Source organism: Hyalella azteca, unplaced genomic scaffold (genome assembly GCF_000764305.2).
Source record: "Hyalella azteca isolate HAZT.00-mixed unplaced genomic scaffold, Hazt_2.0.2 contig13277, whole genome shotgun sequence".
NCBI classification, from domain to species: domain Eukaryota; kingdom Metazoa; phylum Arthropoda; class Malacostraca; order Amphipoda; family Hyalellidae; genus Hyalella; species Hyalella azteca.
Genome location: NW_025943205.1, coordinates 93,406 through 109,752, shown reverse-complemented (window position 1 = coordinate 109,752; position 16,347 = coordinate 93,406). Strand labels below are relative to the sequence as shown.

The following is a 16,347-nucleotide window of genomic DNA, read 5'->3' as shown; positions in this document are numbered from 1 at the left end:
ACGTAATAGTTACAAAATTGAGCCACGAAAGGACGATGGGTTCTGCAGCACGTGTCTCCGCCTCGCCGTACTGTAGTGCAAGGGAAACTATGATAATGAGGGAACAAACGAGTTTAAGTAAGCATGAGCATTTATGATCGAGTGCTTGTAGTTTTTCCTGATATGAAAGCATTTAAGGGGCAACACTGTACGAAAAGATCCCCTTGGGTGCAACTTCGTTTGATGGCATTGATAACAACAAATATTATATAAAACATTTAATATTGTTATAATACGCTAGATGTACTAGGAATTCTCCCAGTTAATCTACTCGCAATACTATTGTATGTATACATGATTTCAAAATAAATAAATGGGGAAAATTTTGAGAAATGACCCGAATGTTGAACCATGTTCCGTTTTTCCAACATGCATTAGTGATAAGAAGTTTTTATCATATATCTATGGCCAAGACTAAATGCACGTACCTCATATTAGCGGATTTTAAGGTTCCGTTTTTGTTCCCATTATCAGTAGTTTTCTTTGCCTTGGGTGAACTGAACGAAAGTTAGCAGTCGTATTGTCGAAAAAGCGGACTCGGCTTTTTATGTAACGGTATCTTCCCTCCGATGGATTAATTATTATCTTTATTAAAATGCATATCAGTGATTTGCCTTAAAGAGGAGTAATGCTTTCACGAAATTTAATTCAGTAGCGAATTAAATGGATTGCTCAAGGATATAGCCGGTTTAATATCTTGTAAAGAGAGTTCTTTTATGGAATAAATGGGTTCCCTCTTACGGAATAATTGGGTTCCCTCTTATGGAATAAATAGGTTACCTCTAATGGAATAAATGGGTTGGTCTATGGAGCAAATGGGTTCCCTAAGGGAATGAACGTTTTCTTCTATGTAACAAGTGGGTTCATTAATGTAATAAGTGGAGACTGTTATGGAACAAATGGTTTGCTTAATGACGTAAACGGATTTTTTTATATTTAAATGGATTCGTAAATGAGTTAATTAGATTCGTTAATGAAATAAACGGATTCTCTTATGTAATGAATAAAATTGGTAATTGAATAGGAATGAACTCATATGGAATGAACAGAATACATTGCGGAGTGAATGGATTCGTTGATAAAATAAACCTACCCTTTTAAGTAATGTAAAGGTTCGTGGTTGAACGCGTTTGTTTCAAACAAATGCGATCTTCTCACTTGATACGAAATTTAGACCATATGACTTCTAAAAAAATCAGGCGTACCAGTTCCTTTGTTTCAATTCAGGGAAAATACGAAAGAGTTGAGTCATAATTTATAATCATAATATATTCTCTGGAATGACAGCTAGAGAAAACTTCAACACCACAGCTTTACTTGCATCATCAAGTTTTTAGCCTTCAAATTGCGGAGAGACGTCGTTCCATCGAACCACATCGTGGCGTCAAGTTAAATTCGGTAAGATTTCTCTGTAACCTGCGAGATGATAGGGACAAAAACCCGTTCTTCTTCTCCATCGCATTCACGAGGACGAGGTTGGGAAGCTTTACATAAATGAAAAGCAAGGGCGAAAAGAGTTGGCTTATGAGTGGAACACCGACAGCCACCTATAATTCACCAATAATTGAGTAAGTTGGGTTATGCATGTATAAAACTGTATTAAGAATGTCGGTGCTCATATTATTGCATTTTCTTAAAATCTTTTAGTTGTTGATGAGCATATATGCGAAAAAGAATAAAATTCATAAAGAATATCAGCTGATTGAACTCGGTTACTGGGTTTGTTTGCGAATATGTCGGATCCATGTACATATACATATGTACAAAAATGTTCGCTTCCAAGTTTGTGTTTCTGTGAAATTGAAGCCTAGCGCGAACAATACAAATATGTTTTCAGGCGCGTTTCTATAACTTTTAAATTTAGCTTTTCGTGGTTATTATCGAGTTCAGAAATTTTATTTCGGCTGGGGAATCAGGTGACATTACAAAGCCGATATTAAAGAACGAGAATTATATTTTTCACTAGGTACTTCTCGATTTTACTTTCAATGCAAAATGACTTTTCGTTTTTCAAATGACTAACTCAATATTATTCGTTGCTGAAAAGCCTAATCTATGAATTTAGTTGCATGTTGTTATAAAAGGTCGTTTATTACCCATAAATGCATGGGTTCAAATTAAAAATTATTAACGGGATTCAATGTAGTAAATTTTCTGTTAATATCCAACCCGAGCAATGCATGCCGGTTGAGCTCATGTGTTTAACTAATATGATGAGATAATAACTTCTGGATTAAATGCCAAGAAAAGAACAAGATAATTGTTTACCAAAAACATCAACCGATCCAGCAAAGTTTGAGTGGAATTTATTACGATTGTAGTTCGCAGAACGAGTTTGAAAACTGGTGCTCGAATGCGGTTTTTACATTGCATTTTACACCTCAGCGTTAGAAGTTAATGTTCCCGTGAAACCTGAATTAATCCAAGCACGAAAGAATAATGATTATAGGAGACATTTTGAACGTCAAGTTAAAGAAGGAGCTTCTTCATTTCTTGCAATAGAAATTGACGGGTCAGTCTTGGCCGAAAAACATGCTGGACAGACTAGCTCTCGACACGCGATTCCCTTACTATCAAACCACGTGGAGAAAGTAATTCTGTTGTAATGGTTTTTAATGAGGTGAAAACCTGCTTTGCTGAGAACATTTCTTCGTATAAAAACCACACCTCACTAAATCAAACCCTGGAAGTTCCAATTTATTCCCGGTTATTGTAATAGTCTCATGCCAAGGAATTTATAACATTACAAAGCTGGTACGACCGACGTTGGCCGTGATCGCACATAATTCCTGCAAATTGAGAATATCGGAATCGCAAATCCAGTCGATCCACATCCCCCGTTATAATAATAAAGCAGTTGTATGCAAATGAGATTATTAAAAAACTGGAATGAAATGATTGGAGTAATAAGTGAAATTCGATTTCTAAAGTGACATATTTAAATTTACATTGAAAATAAGGAACTTTTTTCCTACTCTTAAACCATGGTCACTCGAGAGTTCTATGCGCTCGGTAAAATGCTGGTAAAAACGTTATATTATCTCATTATTACACAGCAGCTTCATTATTATTATGAGATTCAGAATAAAAAGTTTCCGAATCACAAGGATTAACTAGTTTAGGCAACGCCTGGCAAGCAAACTAGTAGAACACAAAACTTGTATCTATGACACTTGATAAGTCTCGGGGATACGTGCACATCGAACAGCCGTGGATAAGCAGGTGCGATGATAGGCGCCCATGCATATATTTGTGGTGCCAGGCTTTAAACACATACAAACCCACAAGTATTGTCGAATAAAGAAAGATTTTTCAAAGGATAATAATGCATTGTAAACCTTTCAAATGCACTGAAATTTTATGTGTAAACTCAATGCGAATTCATTTTAATTTTAATTAGTGCTCCTTATAGTGCCCCAACGTTGAAGAATGAATGAAATTACATTAGTTTTATATACAGTATAGACGACAAATTCTCAAAAACAAATGTTGCGTAAAAAAATACATGTCGCTGAGTTCGTTGAACTAACCAAACCGGTTGCACAATAGGTTCAATGTTCGCTTGCATGTAACTTGCCTGCATAGAAAAAATGAACGAGTTTCTGTCAACCTGAACCCCTTTCCTTTCAAATAATTCGCTTGTTGAACGTAATTGGTTAGCCTCGAGGGTGTCTCTCAAGTTTGAAGCTTCCTTTCATTTCTGTTCCATGCATAAGCCCAGGGAAAATTCTGGCCTTGGCCTGCTGGCTGTTAAGCTTAAATTTATAGCTCGACGCACTTGTTTCTCTTGGTTCAAGATGAACAAATAAGGATGGCAGGTCGTAGACATTTTATCTACAACCTTCATGGCTGTTAGTGGCGGTTGTCGAGCCTTGAATGTATATCTAGTGCATGGGCAGTCTCCGTTGAACTCTGTTAAGCATTTCAAACGAAGAAGAAATGTCAACCTAGTTAACTACATTGATATTTTAACAATAACTCTAACGAGAAGAACGTCCTACAGGGGAAAAAACATTTATTTAAAGTATACATAAATTGGTTCAAATTGAATTATTTATATTAGACTAATTAGAAAAATATATTTTTAAATCAGATTGTGCCAAAAGCAGTAAAAACTATGCTACATAAGAATAATAAGTAAAAAGAATTCTTTCGAGGCTTACTAAATGAAATCAGTTTCTTAATACGTAATTTACATAAAACTGTGTCAAATTGATTTTTTATTTCACGTTTGAATTTGTAGGCAATAATTCGTGTTGCATTCAACGATTTACATTAGAAATTTAAAAAAATATGATTTATTTTTGAGGCATAATTTATTCGAAACAATTAATATGAATCTGCACGTAAAGATAAGTATCATATTTGAGGTCGCATTCTCACACGTTTTAATGTGATTATAAGTTCCATATAGATCGTACCATTTAAAAAAATCGTTTGGATTGTTTTGAAATAAATGGCAATAACTGTCAATCCTTAAATAATTTTTCAAGGCCTGATAGTAACTGGCCGGTTAAGAAACAGCGTCGCCAATATTTATTGGACTTCGTACCCTGGTGCCCTGAATATCTGGATATTAGTTAGGTCACTGCCATTACCTCGCTGTTAAATGCAGAGTAGACTAGCACAGAGTGCGCTTCATGTCGTCAATAATTTCGCTCTTGTGGTATTAAATTTTTGAAAGAACGCAATTTTCCCTCAGCTACCAATACTACAGCCCGGCTTCAATAGCTGGTCAATAAAACCTCGTCAGTCGCGGTCACTCATGAGATGAATATCAATAGAGCTGCTCAGTCCTGACTGCTTATAAATATAGCCTTTTACTTTTGGTCGAGATCACAGTTACAAAAACGTGTATTATTTGCCATAATTGTTTTCTTCTCTGGCATTACTTGAAAATTGCTTTCGATTTTATTTTCTCCTCTAAAAAATTTACTCGAGTCACCGATTTATTTGAAGACATTATCCTTATTTTGTGCTTGTAAACTATTTATTATCATGAATGATTATCAATATACGTCAGGCCTATTCAAATACGTGCATGAGACTAACATTGACCTTTGTTTTTTCAAGTAATTTATCTAAATTTTCTCAGTGCTACAAAAAATTTTGACAGTCGAGTAGAAATGCAGTTCTTAGCATTGAATGCTTCTTGAACAAGAACAAGGAAATGAAGTTTTTTTCATACTTAATACTATTCCACTCACGTTGATTTTTAATAGAACTTTAATGTTTGTAATCAAGGTTGAATTTTAGTGATTAAATTTTTATCTATTAATATATATTTGTTAGTTAATCATGAAGTAGAATTGTAACAGGTGATGCTTCTTGCTCATAAATACCCTGACATATGTGGAGTTTATAAGCTTTAATACACGCTCCTGCATAATAAAATATATTATCCTCTCACCTTTAGTGATTCTGTGGCCACCGAATTTACCCCCAAGATTTCCATGTGGATCGTTTACATGCCAGCGTCATCGCAGGTGTGAACTCCCAGCCTCGCCTACGCAGACCCTGAATTATTCATCAGCGTTGAGGTCACCAATCAGAACGCCGACTATTTTTGCACAGTAGAAACCTGAGCCTTGAAATCAACTGGTTTTACTGACGTTCAACTGAAGCAGGTATGCAAGAGTTCATGTCCAATACACTGCGCAATTTAAAAGTTCATGTCCAATACACTGCCCAATTCAAAAGTTCTTATACAATACACTGCCCGGTACAAAACTTCCTGCCCAACACACTGCCCATTCAAAAATTCCTTTCCAATACAATTGCTCAATACAAAGGTTTATGACCAATTCACTGACCGATATGAAAGGTCAAACCTAAAACATTGACGCAAAGGTTCATGCTTAATTCACAGCCCAATGCAAAAATTCATGTCTAATTATAAGGTCCCCGATACAAAGAAGACGTAACTGTCATGCAAGCGCGAAAAATTGACGAAGGAGCTAATCTCGGCAATTTGAATGCTCCTCAAGATTTATTCGAGGGTCAGCGAAAGGAAGATTGTCGCCAAACCCATCATCATTATCACGACTGGCACAACAACAACAAGTGCTACGCCGACGAGGTAAAAAATAGCTCCATCAACCATCATTCTTGTCAATAATTCAAATATTTTTAACATCAGATTAAAAATATGATTATGATACACGAAATGATATTTTCTTTCAATATGATTCACGAAACATTTAATTAGTACTGTCATATTTAGAGAATCGTTCTCCTTTATCAGATATTCGCCCTGATTTGCTAGAAAAAGCAATCTGTGGCGTGAATAACTTTTTAAATTTTACTTATAAGAGATGGAATAGCAAAAGAGGAAGACATAATATTTATTTTTTTTTATAAATTTGTGCTTAATGCATATTATTTTTATACCAGCGGTTTCCCAACGAAGGGCATCAGCATTGGATTCGGCAAAAAATGAGCGGAGTTCAGCAACAATCATATTTTTACACTTCAATCTATGGCTACGTTTTAATTGAATTGTACTCCGTTTTTATTGTAGTATTTCTGTTGTTTTCTACCCGATTTTTCCACTTTTATAAAAACCGATGAAAAACTCTTTCTTTTTTTTGCTACCTTCTGATCATATTTTCGTACATCAACTCTGATGTCATTATAAAAAGCTATACATAGCTTCTAATTAAAATGTGTCGAGGCCAGTATACTATACTCACATATGGCAGCGGGTGGTCAGATGCAGGCAGGTCGTTGCATCACTGACTCCAGCAGAAAATTTGCTGCAGTAGAAATGTTTATAAAATCTGGCACTAAGTAGATTTTAATCTAAACAATACTAAGGCCACTTAATATGAGGGTGGTCGTTTTGTCATCATCAACAGTACCTTGATCATTACTCACAGATAAAGTAACGAAAGCCAAACTTGACAATTCGAATATAAAAAGTAGGTAACTTTTTAACTTCAATATAATTCAATTTAATTCAGCACAATTTATTTATTGATAAAATAGTGCTACTAGCCTTAAAAAACACGGAAAGAGCGTAAATTTTATTGTTCGAGTCAAATCTTTCATTTAAATGCTCAAAATTTTTATATTGGCAAGATACGAAGTAATGTTATAGCCTCATACAAGTGCATGGTCAGATAAATGTTGATTGGCAGAGACATGATACCGCAGCCTGAAACACAATTAATGGAAAACACTAATTAATTTTCAAATGCTGCTCATTCGCCAGATTATATGTAATGTTGAACAACTTGCAAGTTTTTTCACTAGTTTCGACAGTTTCGACGGCACTGCCCTCTATTCAATAATTCAAGAGATTGAAATTGCAAAGCTAAATTAATGAACTCAATTTTTAAGTCAAACATTTGTCAATTATAGCTTTTAAAACTGGTGCACATATTTTATTTTAAACTATATATGCGTTGATCACTCTTCTAGAGGTCGCCAAATAACAGTAACACACTTTGCAATGAAAATAAGTTTTGCAGAAGTAAACACTCATCAACGATGTTATTTTGAGATGAATTCTAAAGAACATATATTTGAAAACCATAAATTGCCATAATTACAGGTAAAATCATCAGGTTTGCTACTAATTAATAATAAAGGAGATCAAGGCTCTAAAAAATATAACTCAGTACTCACTGCAGTGAGTGACAGCTATAGAGAGCGCATTATCTCGTCGACGAAAACGTGAAGTCACGGACGGACAGACAAACGGACGGATAGACGGACATGGCGAGCACAATAGCGCTTTTTTCCATAAATGAGAAAATGCGCTAAAAAAGTTATCTGATAATTTTTGCTAGGATTAGGAAATATCAATAGAGTGAGCAAGAATCTGCACTGCTGGCGCCTCAGGACAAGATCATAGAAGGGGTCCTGATAGATCACCATTTCCTCATGTGATTGGAGGTTGCGGTTAAATTTGCCTATAAATAAAGATACACGAGTTCGGTATGAGTCATTTTATTGCGGAGCTTTGACAAATTGAATAATCGAACTCGGCTGAGAACGTCTTTGGACGAGAACAATCGGATGCAACAGGCAGGTCAGAACAGTGTGTAATCCATGCTCAGGTTAGCAATTTATAATTCGTTGATTAAGGTATCTCCTACTTTCTACAGCGAAATGAAAATTTTTATACTTAATTTTTTTCAAGCAAAAGTGAATAAAAGGATTTGATTTTGACAGTGGTGCGCACAGTCCGATAATACGCTAACCGCTAATTAGCGAAGATGATCTTTTCCTTAGCCGGTATGTATAGTCAGCCATCAGTTTGGCACACCGGCTAAGGAAAACGTCATCTTCGCTAATTAGCGGTTAGCGGATTAGACGACTGTGCCCACCACTGGATTTTGAGTTAAAAAAATTCTTTTATAATTATTAACAATAGTTTTTAATTTTTTTCACACGAAATGATATTATAGCAATAGCAGCTTATAGATAACTATACACATTTATCATACAATGCATTTCTGAGGCATTTAACTCTAGGTGTTAGTTAACTTTTAGTTATCGCTGCCGTGCACCATGCCGGCTGTCGGTACCATTACCGCCGTTGCCACGGTCCCGGTGACATGGGTGCAGCGGTCCCAGTATCGTTGATGCAATGGCCGCGTTACCGTTCATGCTTCTATTGTGGCAACGGTGAGTTCACGGTCCTGGTTTTGTCAGGGACTATACTTTCAAAACTCGCTAAGTGAACGTAAGTACTTACGCTCTGTTTTCTTGTCTGTGGTTGGTGGATTTTGCTTGAAAGGCCGTCAATGATTGGCTGATGAACTTACGATCTCTTAACTTTTTTTGAAAGTATAGGCCCTGGTCCACGGTCACATATCGCTGATGCCGACGTCTCAGTACACTCAGAGAAACGGGCGAGATTTAGTCCGAATAGCGATGCACTCTGAGCATTGTTTTGGTCATTCTGACCCAGTTTCCCTCCAGAAAAAGGGCGTACAGGTGTTATGTGCTAAAAGTGTGTCATCATTTGTATAACATGACCCTTCACTTTTCTGAGTGTACTTTTGAAGCATAGGCAGCGATACCGTTAATGCTTCGGCCTCGCTATCGTTGTTGCTACGGTAGCGGTATCCATGCTTCGAGAACTAACTGCATATGGCCCCGGACATCTTATTTTAGTAGCAGAAACCACAACAAAATAAGGACATCAAACAAACAGAGGAAGTTTTACATCAAGAACTCTATAAGCCTGTGTGATGAATTATAGCTAGGTGCATGTAATGCTCAATTTTATAAATGATATGTTTTTTACTTAGCCATTATGATACAGAATCTTCTTTTGTCATGTGAAGAACTAATTGGTAAGATGAAATTCACTCAAATGAATTTTTTTAATGAAGTAAACCTTCTTCTACAACCTTATTTTATCCTCTACAAATAGAATGTAAAGGGCATCACTCTATTTTATCCTCTACATCTTGCTTTAGTAGCAGAAACCGCAACGAAGTAAGGACATCAGAGTTAGTGATGCTCCTGCCTAATATAATTCTTCAGGTATAATAATAGGTAAACAGAATCAGCTAAATAAATTTATTGATCGTGTGCTGTCATTGATCACGGGACTTACAATACGCGATGCGCCAAAAATGCGGTTAATTTGTTTCGAGTAGCTTTGAATTATTGATGCATGTGCTTTGGCAGCATGGCAGCACTTCACGTGTTTATATTGTTCCGCAAAATTTACTTGAATTTTCACAGATAGATGCACAATAATTAAGGTACGCTGTATGGATTCTAGGCAATCCATTGCCAATCTAAAATCTCTCGAACAAATGTAAATCCTTAAAATGCAGGAGGTTCGAGTAACATGTAAGGTTTTAGGTCATGATCTGACACGAACTGCTCAGGACCTGAATATTCAAGTGTTATTGCCTAACATGTCATTCATATTACGACTGAAAGTCTTTTGCATGTTACTTATATGTATATAAGCGAGACTTGTTCTGTTGTAGGCACATTCGTCCAACAGCCACAGTCGCTCGTACAACGAAACCAAACGATATTTTTCTTCTTCGGTGCCGTGACGACGATAGCAGCATGCAGTTCAAAATTGTAAGTGAATTTTAGCCTATGTAGCTGATGAATCTGTGTGATTTTACCACGTTTTTCTTAGTTTCGCTTCGTGTCCGTCTGTCATCAAAAAAAGCAAACCATAATTTAGAGCACTTCTGAAGATCCTAGAAACATGAAAATTTGGCATGCATGCTTATGCTGTCTAACAATTCAAGATTTGATCATCAGAAGTAATAATTTAAAAAAAAAGTTAAAAAAATAAAAAAATAAACATAAAAATTTGCGGTTTGGGAATCGAGTTTTTTTTTGTCGAACATCCAGAGTTGCCAACCCTGGAAAATGATTTAAATTGCTAAACTAGAAAGTAGAAAGTAAACTAGAAAGTAGAACTAGTTGCTAAAATTGCTAAACTAGAAAGTAGAAAATAAATAAATATAAAAAACAATTTTAAAAACCACGTTTTTTCTGTTGGTTACAAAACTAAAAACAATGAAATCAAATAAATAAAAAACTTAAAAAAACACGTTTTCTTAACGGACAAAAAAGAAAAACATTAACTCTTACATAATTATTCTTACAATAAGGTAATAAAACGAGGTTGAAAAATACATTTAGATTATAATAGTGCGAAAAATAAAGAAGACGACTCACAGATTGTGGCATGCTGTTTTTTCTCAACAGGACGGGCACTCTGTTCCCCAACAAGCCCACCATCACCGTGGGGCGAAAGTAAAAGTAATTCGGTACAAGCGTCTTCATGTATTTTTACAGTTGCCTCTAGTAAGTTAGCGCCATATAAACCTAGAGATGTGGCTTAATATTGTTGCTGTGTTAAAAAGTTTATATCTCTGGAATTATTGCCTATTTCCTACGGTAATTTCTATTTAATTTTAAATTGGAAAAATGTTATAATTTGAAACTTACTTGGTAAGCACCACAAATGTCTCAGTGTTAACTATAGCATATCTTGCTGGAAATGTTTAATTCTAATTTAAAGTTTTCCAGATGGTTGCAATGAAAAATTTCTGAATATAATTATCTCTCGAATAAATTCTATGACATATACCAACGTTCACCAATTCACCCAAAATGATTTAAAATGTAAAGAAAAGCATCCAGAGTAATCAATTATAAGTAATTTTTCTTTTCCTCAGAGAGGCAAATAAATTACTTTGGTATTGTTTCAATTTATTAGTGTGAATACTCTAGTTCTCAAGAAGTTAACCCATTGAAAAAATCATAATTTCCAATCGCGCGAATAAATTTTTATGATATTCATAGGTCGGTAATACTTGTTTATTCACGAAAGTAATTATGTTTAAGTAATAAGTTTTAAATGTCATATGCTGAATGAAAATAAACATAATAACCGATTTTCAGGTTTATTTACCACAATGGGCCAGATGAGGTGATGCAGAGCGTGCCTCATCTGAGATTTTTTTTTTCGACAAAATTACAATTAAAATAAAGAAAATGTAATTTAAAAATTACATATTTATTTACAATTAAAAAAATTGCAAAAGAAAAACGACAAAATTACAATACAATACGCCGAAAAAATCGTATCCTATTTTATTAGTCGTATGTAGACAATTGAGGATAATTATTGTCATGTTATAAATAAAAAACAATAGGAGCACGATGTTTTACCGTTTTACTTTTGCTCCTGAATAGAAAATCAACAGAGATACAATAAAGTTCAACCAGAGTATTTTTTTCATATATTTATGGACAATTGAAAAAGATTTTTTTCATATTATCATTAAAAAACAAAAGGAGCTCACTGATTTAAACTGAATATGAGCAGAAAACAACCATTTTAAGCAAGTTCTAGACAACAGTAGAGCCTCAAGCTTCCAGCTGTAGTTGAACATTCAACTTAAATAGCGATACTCAAATTTTTCATATCAGCTTTTCTTCATATTGGACAAAAATATTATCTAGAAATTCCCAGTTATCTTATCACGTTTACTCTGCTACACTGAGCGTCTCATTCACTCCAGGTTGCCCAGATAAATCAGCTAAGTTAAAGAAACCTGTTACATGTGTACCTGCTTTACCTGTACCCTTTACCTTTACCTGACCTGTTGCCACAGACCAGGTAAAATTGATGCTACGGTCCCGGTATCGTTGATTAATTAATGAATGCAATGGAAGTTTTACCGTTCATGCTACTATTATGGCATAATTGAACCCACGGTCTTATCATCGTGTGGATTTGGTTCCGGTATAGTTGATTCTCAGTTACCAGCATTGCTAACGCCAACGTCTCATATCCTGTTAATGCAATGGCTGAGGTACCGTTGATGTTTCGCTATCGTTGTTGCTATAGTACCGGTATCCATGCTACGGTAATTAACTGGCCCTGGAGATCTTGCTCCAGCAACATAAATCGCAACTAAGTACGAGAGCATGAAGTACAGATGGTTTTAATTTAAAACTGTCCTTATCTCGACTGCAAATAGAATTGGATTGAGAAAGCTGTTGCTCTAAAATACTTGAAAGGCTAGTGGGCAGCTACCATAATCTATAATAACTTTGATTTGTATCATACATACGGGGGGGGGGGGATTTCACTGCATCAACTGTAGACCTCAGGGGTGCATTTTAGCTCTCAAAATGCCCACTTAGAGCTTGATTTGAATATTTATATGCATTTTACAAATTGTTAAAATATATATAAAATTTTTTAGCCTTATTCAGAATTAATCTCGGGTAGGAATATTACTTCACTGCATCAGCTGTAGACCTCAGGGGTGCATTTTAGCTCTCAAAATGCCCACTTAGAGCTTTATTTGAATATTTATATGCATTTTACAAATTGTTAAAATATATATAAAATTTGTTAGCCTTATTCAGAATTAATCTCGGGTAGGAATATTACTGCAATGTATTTTTTAATAAAGTGGACCTGTTTTTAGAACATTCACTTACCTTCTACATGAGTGTGCATAGCCATTATTCCGTCTTAAGTGAAGATTTAATTCAAGTTAGATTAGATCAACTTTTCAAAATTAAAATTCTCGTAAAGTTCCCGTTCAATAGATTTTTTTAAATTAAAAGAATACGCAAACAAATACGTTTAATTAACTCTATAAGATCATTAATCACTTTACTCGCAACACACGATACACCAAAGTTACACTTAAATTTCGTCGTGTATCTTTAAATTATCGTTTCACGTCTTTCAACAACAGTTGAAATTTTTATATATTTACGCTATATTTCTTTGTATTAACCCAGATAGATGCATGATAAGCTCCGTAATTCGCCATCCTTGCAATCCATTCGCAATCTAATTTATCCAACGATTATATATCCTTTCAATGCAAAAGGGTCAAACAACATGCACGATTGATGTCAGGACCGGCAGAAGACATAAATATTCAAGGGTCATTGCTAACGTGTGGTTCGGTTCATACTACAACTGAAAGTAATTTGCATGTGACTCAGATATAAGCGAGACTTGTTCCTTTATCTGCACACTCTCCTCGAAGCCTCTGTTGCGCGCACAACCTAGCTCGACTTTATTCTTCTCCGAGGCAGTGAAGACGATAACGCAATGCAGTTCAAAATTGTAAGTGAATTTTAGCCGATGATGCTGATCAAGCTTCGTGTATTTAATAGTGATAATTTGATAATTCCAGCAAGGCTTTGGTTTAATTTCAGTTATCGCTGCTTGTTAAAACGTTAGGTATTTATAAGGTCGTAATATTAGTAAGGTTTTGTTTTTAGCTCGTGTATTGCAGCGGATGAAACGATGTGCATTGTAGTTTTTCGTAATATCACAAGGCTTTGCCTTCACTTTAATTGTAGCTGCTGATAAAACTGTGACTCGTGATTTTACATAATATTAGCAAGGCTTCTTTTTTACTTCAGTTTTCCCGGCTGATGCGGCCGAGCTCAATGTAGTTTACTATGGTTTCAGTATGACTTCATTTTCACTTCAGTTATCCCTGTTGCTGTCGCTGCTGTGCTTCATGTCAGCAGTCGCACGCCCTACCGTCACAATAACACTCCCGACCACTTCAAGCACAGCCACATCAAGCACGAGCATCATAAGTGCGCTAACAACAGGAACAGGGGTATTCCCTATAAGCACCGGCACCACCTCAACTGGGTAAGTGGCGAATGATAAATACTGGTATATAATATTATACAATTATTGTTTTTATTATTATTGTACAATTGATACTATTACTATTATTATAGAATTAGTACTTTTGTTATCCATGCTATTACCACTAGATGAAATAGGTCAGAAATACACAATTCAGTTGATATTATTGGTAGTTATTATTGACATTGTTAATTGTGGATGTCAATCAGTTAATATAACAATCTTGGTATTCATTTCATAGCTCTTCATATTTTATGATATCAGCATTTTTCGCTGGAAATAAGACTTATAATTCCAAATGTATTCCTTGCAAATACTTAATGAAAAGAAATTATTTATGATAGATTTTCTACTTATGCCAACTATATGCTTTCGGATTTTCAAGTTTCTTACGATGATTTTTCACAACGAAGGTAAAACATACATTTAGGTTATAATAGTGCGATAAATAAAGATGACGATTCACAAATTATTTTCGTTTTGTTTGCATTTTTTCCCAACAGTTCAACCTCTCTGTTCCCCACCAAGCCGTTCACCGTCACCGTGGGGCGAAAGTAAAAGTAATTAGGTAAAATGCGTCTTTATATACATTTTACGGTTGCCCAAGACATGTTTAACGCCCAATAAACGTATGAATGTTGTTACTAGAAGGTCTCTGGAGTTATTGCATATTTCCAGTGAATTTTAAAATTTCTCATGTGATTTCTAGTGAATTTTGATAATCGAGAATTCTTTCATATGAAACCTGCAGAGTAAGTTACATAAGCAGCGGTGCTCGTTTATGTATACTTTTCTAGAAAATTTCCAAATATAACTGCAAGTTCTCTAGATTGTTGTAATAAGAAATGTTTCTTTCTAATAAATGTTATGATATTTTTCAACGTTCACTTATTCCCGAGTAATTAATTTTTTATAATCAACTGAAAGACAAATATCTTTTTAATTAGCTGAAAGGCGAAATAAATAAACTTCTATCGGTTCAATTTAATAGCAAAAAAAAACTATATTTATCGAGAAATGAACCTGTTGCAAAGATCGGAAGTTGCAATTGGATGCGTGAATAAATTGTTAAATATTCATCGGCAGTTAATTATTTGGCTCACTCATGAACTTGACTTATAATAAAAAATAAATTTTAAAAGATACATATTCGATGAAAGTAAAAATCATAGGTGATAGTCACGTCAGCAGCGTACGCTTTAGGCGAGTTCAGCATTTTTCTGAAAGGAATAACGACAAAATTACAATACAATTCGCCGAAAATGTTCATATCCTATTTTGATCGTCGTGTACGGACAGTTGATGATTATTTTCATATTCATATTTATCGAGGGAATTCAATAGAAGCACGATTGTCTACGGATTTACTGTTTAAATTATTTAAAAACTAAAAAAATGCGATAGAAGGCAACCGATGTGTTTTTCTATTTTGATGGACTATTGACGAAGATCATTGCTATATTATCACATGAGTATAAAAAATCCCACTTATTTAGAATGAATATAATTAAGAGAACAAACATTTTGCTCATATTCTCGACAGCAGTAGAGCCTCAAGCTTACAGCAGGAGTTGTACATTTCACTTAAAGAGAGATGATCAATGTAAGGATGTACATTTACATTTCTGTAATAGACTTGTTTTTCAGTCCGTCACTTAGCTCAGTGCTGGGTCTTTTGAACAAACTTTCCGGCCAAGTTCTCCTACTCTGAGCAGGTGAGCAGCGTTGTTCATGCTTTGCTATTACCACTATTGAAATATTATTTAATATTATTACTATACAATTATTGCTTTTATTATCCTTGCTACCACCACTGGATGAAACAGGTTAGAGATACATAATTCCGTCGATATTAATTTAGACGTTATATCTTGAGCAGGTCAGCTACTATGGCTGAACTTTACTGTAGCGGTAGCGGTAGCACTCGCTACAATCTAGTGGGTGTAGCGGTAGCGGTAGCGCCCGCTACAATTAGAGCATGTAGTGGTAGCGGTTGCGGCCGCTACATTTCAAAGTAGAGCTGATCAGCTCTGGCTACACGTTGCTATATTCTTACAACATTCGGATGCTACACTGGTGCATGAAACGATCATTCAATACATGATGTGGAAAGTCATGAATATTTGAATAAATTAATTAACATTTGTAAGATTTTTCCGTTCTTATTC

At 35.1% G+C, this 16,347-nt stretch overlaps 1 long non-coding RNA gene across 1 annotated transcript; it reads left to right on the top strand.

Annotated features, from left to right (window-relative positions):
• Positions 1–6,055: 6,055 nt before the first annotated feature.
• On the top strand, positions 6,056–6,616 carry LOC125178850. Its single transcript, XR_007157047.1, has 2 exons — positions 6,056–6,118; positions 6,433–6,616. It is a non-coding gene; the product is annotated as an uncharacterized LOC125178850 (long non-coding RNA).
• Positions 6,617–16,347: the final 9,731 nt, after the last annotated feature.